Source organism: Mus musculus, chromosome 19, assembly GCF_000001635.26.
Source record: "Mus musculus strain C57BL/6J chromosome 19, GRCm38.p6 C57BL/6J".
Lineage (NCBI taxonomy): Eukaryota > Metazoa > Chordata > Mammalia > Rodentia > Muridae > Mus > Mus musculus.
Window position 1 is genome coordinate 47,686,591 of NC_000085.6, and position 6,000 is coordinate 47,692,590.

At 46.6% G+C, this 6,000-nt stretch overlaps 1 protein-coding gene across 2 annotated transcripts in view; it reads right to left on the reverse strand.

Moving 5' to 3' along the window:
* Positions 1-5,452, reverse strand: part of Col17a1 (collagen, type XVII, alpha 1) — a 45,702-nt gene extending 40,250 nt beyond the window's left edge. For both annotated transcript variants that reach the window (NM_007732.2, NM_001290825.1), the window contains exon 1: positions 5,223-5,452. The gene's annotated coding sequence lies outside the window, so the exon portion shown is untranslated. The remainder of the gene's footprint in view (positions 1-5,222) is intronic.
* Between the last annotated feature and the right edge of the window lie 548 nt (positions 5,453-6,000).

Below are 6,000 nucleotides of genomic sequence, written 5' to 3' on the forward strand. Positions count from 1 at the left end.
GGAAAAGGCTCTTGGCTGCTGTGTCTCTAAGCTCAGGTGGAATAGGCAGGGATGACAAGGTGTGGTGGCAGTAGACCACAGGCTGAAGACTCACACAGGAATGGACAGGAAGGATTCCCCAACTGGGCTCTGCTTGCCAGGGTGCTCAGTACCTGCTTGCGGGAGGACTCACTCACCACTTTTCCCTGTGGTCCTCCCCTTCTGCTCCTGTTCTCGCCCCCAGCTTTATCTCTGGTGCATTGCTGTCTGCACTGGGGTCATTTCTGCCCCTTGCTGAGATCTCCCCTGTATTCCTCACCTGCCTTATGGCTTCTGGTTGCCTTACTGTTCTGGCACAGGGGCTATTGGGCCCTATAACATGGCTTTGGGTGTTTTTTAAAATTTTGTGTATGGATATTTTGTCTGCCCGTATATCTGTGCACCACTGCATGCCTGGTGCCTGTGGAGGCCAGAAGAGGGTGTTGGGTCCTCTGAAACGGGAGTGACAGATAGTTGAGAGCTGGGAATCAAACCTGGACCCCCTGGAGGAGCAACCAGTGCCCTTAACTGATAGCTGCCTTTCCAGTGCCACAGTATGGTTTTCTTTTGTTTGTGGTGTGTGTGTGTGTGTGTGTGTATGTGTGTGTGTATGTGTGTGTGTGTGTGCATGTGCACACACGTACTCATATTGGGAGGAACCATAAAGTGATTTTAATTTCTTTTAAACTCAGAATGGAAATAAATATAGTCTATTCTGGATTATATTTTTCTTAAGAGGTGTTTTTTGTTTTGTTTGCAATGAAGGAAGGAACCCCCAAAGGCAAAAATGTCTCAGACTCATCTATTGCAAGTCAGAATGTAGCCTGAGGTGACTCCCTTGTTGAGACTGTGACAAAACGAGAGAAGCTCAGAGGCTTGGCGGAATTAGTCAAGACGGGCAAGAGTTAGCTCCAGGGCCTGGCTGAATGTGCCAACATCTGTTCATTTGGTGTTGTCCAGACAAGGAATGTGCCATCTTGGAAAAAAATGTTAGCTACATCTGAGATGCCATAGAATGTCTTTACAGGCATGCTTCCTGGAGCTAAGAGGAACGGCTCCATAAAACAGCTTAATAAGGAAGTCTAGCCTCGTTAAGGACAAGAGCTGGCTGGTGACCTCGCTGGATGTCTGGCAGTAGCCTACAGGACAGTGCGTGACCGTCTGTGTGAGGATGGGTGTCCTCTTTGAGACCCTTAGTTTAAGAATTAATAGTCTCAGGACTGCTGCTGTTCACTGGGTTTGTAACACTACCACCAACACTATTCTTCTTCAAACTGACCATCAGCTATGAACCAGGCGGCAACTGGGGAGAGTCAACACTTCAGTAACTTGGATACTGGTTGGAGCGATAACTGGCTGTCTAGGATGGTACCTAATCGATAGGAAATTTACCCCGAGATTACTGTTTATTTTAATGTTGTAATCTTTCTACTATACACGTATCATGTTTGATATTTCCATGATACTGATGGGATTAGCTGGTTCTACTGGTAGCTAGAAAGGCAGTTATGTGGGAGCTCTGTGAAGTCCAGTCTCTGGGAGCTAACCCTGCTTGACTCTGCTGATTCTGCTGTTTTTTTTTTTTGTTGTTGTTGTTGTTTTTTTTTTTTTTTTTTTTTTTTTTTTTTTTTTTTTTTTTTTTTTTTTGCTGTATCCAGGACAATAACAGGCAAGCCTAGGCCCTTCATCTACTCCCTGAGATCTAACGACAAATCTTCTGTTTCTCTAGCAAAAAGCCATAGTTTCCCTAGCTTCCACAAGGAACAAAGAGAGAGCCTGCTTTGTGGGTTTCCCGGGTTTCATGATTTTGAGCCATTTCTTAGCCTTGGGTTCCTCAGAGGGAAGTGCACTGTGGGGAGAAGCCACCCCAGGTGGGTGGGCACTTCCCTCTTAGCACGTAGACATTCCAGCATTGGCTATGCTATAGCTGTGCATTTCTGGGTCCCGCCTGACAGTTGGAGATGGATTATTTTAAATCAAAGATAAGAAGAGACTTTCTATGAGTTCATGATTTCACGGAGGAAGATGGGTGGGGACACAGACCTGGGCTAGGATTGTCCCTCAGGACAGAGGTTTTTCCTCACAGAAATTCTGTCTGAATCATTGCAAGAGCTTGTAGTTTTGTAAATGCATAACATCAGGGAGAGGAGAGTTCAGCTGGGTTCCTGCCCCAGCCTGCCGTTCCTGGCAGCCTTGGCTGTGCGTTGGCATTCCCAAAGTACCACTTAATGGAAGCTTTGTCAACTAACATAATTCTCAACTTCCTAGAATTTGGGGGCTGCTTCATCACTGGCAAAAAAAGAGAGGGTCATTTAAGTTTTTAATTCCAAAGTTACACCGATTTCCATCTCTAACTTTGTCCTGACATTTGATAATTTTTATTTACTTATGACAGGGTCTCATTATGTAGCCCTGGCTGGCCTGGAGCTGGCTGTGCAGTCCAGGCTGGCCTTGAACTCATAGAGACCCACCTGCTTTTGCCTCCTGGGTGCCGGGATTAAAGGCATGTGCCGCCATGCTCGACTCTCAGTTGTATATATAGTCAATGTGTGTGTTATGATTAGGCATAGGTATATACGCAATGATCTAGTCAAGGTAAATAACATTTTCATTCCTTAGACCCTTCTCAGAGTCTTGGTACCTACCAACTCTACTGGACCCAACTCATTGCCAACTCTACTGGACCCAACTCTACTGGACCCAACTCTACTGGATCCAACTCTACTGCACCCAACTCTATGGCACCCAACTTTATGGCACCCAACTCTGTGACACCCAACTATATGGCACCTTGTGCTGTGGAGCACAGGAATTAGTCCTTCCCCCACTGTATTTTGTCAGCTGTCAGGCAGCCTCTGTCTCTTCCCATCCCCCTGTATTTCTCAGCCTCTGGTAAGCACCCTTGTCACCCCTTGTATGAGGTCATGAGTGAGAACATGCCCACCTGCTGTTCTTAGGAACTGCTTTATACGTATTTTATGGCTAATGCTTTAAAAAAAAACTATCCAAATGACCCCCATGTGAGTTTCTTATGTATAAAGACAAAATGTGAAAAGAGTCTTCTACTCTGATTAGTTTTTATTTTCCTTTACACTTTATTTGGGTGGCGTTAGACCCACGTATAACTGCTCAGAGCTGTGGTCGGATGCACAGACAGATAAGGGCCAACCACGGTCAGTGACAGCAACCCACGGCCCTGACCTTATCTTCTAATGACACGTGACACACCCGTTCTTGTGACAGAGAGAATAATGAGGATATATGTTTTTCTTTCTAGCTTTTAATCTTAGGAATAAATGCTCCTATGTTCTGCTAAAAAATTATATATATATGTGTATATGTATATATATATGTATGTATATATATTAACTTTCTGTTACCCCATTTTCTATAAACTGTAAATTTTAAAATAAAGCAACATTGAAATTGCTGCAGAATGAGAAAGTCATGCCTTAGCCATTTATCTGACAGCACACAGGAGCCAAGCAGGTTTGAGGGCCGGGAAAACCAGAGTCCGGGTGCTCACATTGTGGGTTTAATATCCTCAACACCCAGAGGTGAGCTTGCTGCTCACTACGTTTGTTCACCTTAGAGCTTCATGACCACAGATGAGACACTGACCTGTAATTATGTCAGCTCATTGGCCACTGTGGCTGCTGCCTCTGATGCAGTCAAATAAGCCAGGCATTGCCGACAGACCTCTTTCCATTGGTTACAATCTGTTTGGTAACCTGTTAGGCCTGGTGGTATCCCCGATCAAAGGAGTTTCCCTGCAGTTTAAAGTGGGCCTTTCACTGGATCTGATCCTAGTACATTCTGGTCTGATTCGTGTGGTACTTTGCAGGGTCTAAGAGTGAGGTAGAACCCCTAATTATCTGAGGGCGTCCATCTCGGCAGATGGACAAGTGTTGGGTTAGTTTCCACTCAGATCCGTGCCCCAGCTGCAAGAACACAGAGGAGGGAAGGAACAGGCCTAGTTCTCCAGAAAGTGCCCGTAACAATGTCAAGCTTTAGACCCCGGAGTAACTGCTTCTAGGGAGAAGTGAGACGGCAGAGGCTTGCCCTGCTTCTAAAGTGAAGGGAGAATGTGCCAGTCAGTCAGTTCAACTGTGGCCCACTTAGACCCAACTGATAATTCAAATGCAAAGTGATATTTGGGGTGGGGGAGAGGAGGGGAAAGAGAAAGGCCAAACTGGCCATCAAAGAGTATAAGCGTTGAAACAGTGCTCTCTCTCTCACTCACTCTCTCTCTCACTCACTCTCACTCTCTCTTCCTCTCTTCCTCTTTCTCTCCTCTCTTCTCTCTCTTCTCTCTGCCTCCTCTCTTCTCTCTCTCTTCTCTTCTCCTCTCCCTCCCTCCCTCCCCCTCTCTCTCTTCCTCTCTCTTTTCTCTCTTCTCTCTCTTCTCTCTCTGCTCTCTCTCTCCTCCTCCTCCTCTTCCTCCTCCCCCTCCTCCTCCTCCTCCTCCTCCTCTTCTTCTTCTTCTTCTTCTTCTTCTTCTTCTTCTTCTTCTTCTTCTTCTTCTTCTTCTCCTCCTCCTCCTCCTCCTTCTCTCTCTCTCTCTCTCTCTCTCTCTCTCTCTCTCTCTCTCTCTCTCCTTTCTTTCTCCTCTCTCTCCTCTCTTTCCCTTCCATTTTGACTCTAGAAAATTACTGAACCAGGTATATCATTTGAAGACTACACTTTTCCTTTTTAGGGGACGTATATAACAAGATGAACAGCCATGTCTGTTAGCCCCCAGAGCTTAATGTGACCCTTCAGGCATCAGTGGCCTGCCTGGGCAGCCAAGGACGGGCCTGAGAGGCCGCCACTCACCCCCACACAAACTCCTCTCCTGAGCCATTCCACAGTCCACTGGCAGAGGGAGAGGGTGGGAATGCCAGCCAGCAAGAGCAGTTTACTACAGAGCCGCTTTACAACACTGGCAATAACGGAGAAAAGTCCTTGCCGGGAGAGCCCGCTGGTTCTCGACTGACCTTCTCTTGGCCTCATAAGGATCTTCCTTGGTATTCCTTTAAAACACCAAGCCTAAGCCGCATGCATGCACACACTCATGTGTGACCAATTAACTGGCTCAACCAGAACACCAGACATGAATCTCATCTTCTTTTCTCCAATAAACATTTTACAATTGAAAGCGAGCCTCAAACGGAAATCTCAGAGAGAGAAAAAGGGAAGGGAAGCCCAGGGCTCCTGTACCTCACCTGGCTTCGCGTCTGGAGGAGCTGGGAACCACTTCAGGCAGACACCCTCTCTCTCTTCCTCCCTCGGATGCTTTTCTTCTAGAAGTTTGCCCTGGCACTTTTTTTTTTAAATTCAGACCCAGTCAAGGTGTGTTAAAGCTGAGTGATCGTTCAAAAATGTTCGCTTCTTCTCTCCCTTCTGTTTCCTTCAGCGCTTTCCTTCAAAAAACAAGTCCTGACAAAGGTGCGCCGTGGTTTGCAGCCTCACTCCACCCTTCCAATTATCTGACACTTGCTGGATTTAAAAAAAAAAAAATCTGCCTTCAGGAACCACACTTTATAGACGGGCAGAAAACTTCCCCTGCCAGCTCAGGTAGATTAACCATTTATAGACCTGCGGGAAAAGGGGAACAAAAGGCTGACCCATGGGAAATACCCTTCACAACTCCTCCCCACCCTCACAGCTGAAGACTAACCATAACCATAACCCAGCAATTCCTAGAAATTCCCTACTGGCAGTACAGAGTACCTGAGTCTCAGCCCCCACGTGTCCAGTAACATCTCTGCTCACAAGGACCTGTGGCCAAGGTTCCTGAGCTCTGGGCTCTGAGCTCTGAGCTCTGGAAGAGCCATGAAGAATGTATGCTAAAGATCTGATTCTCCCAGCTGTCCCTTTGACCTCTTTCTTCCATCCTGGCCAAGCCAGACCCCACACACTTGGGTCAAACAGCAAACTGATTGATGATGTATCGGTAGATGCCTGAGACTGAAGAGGTTGAGTAGCTGGTGGGATGAAGGA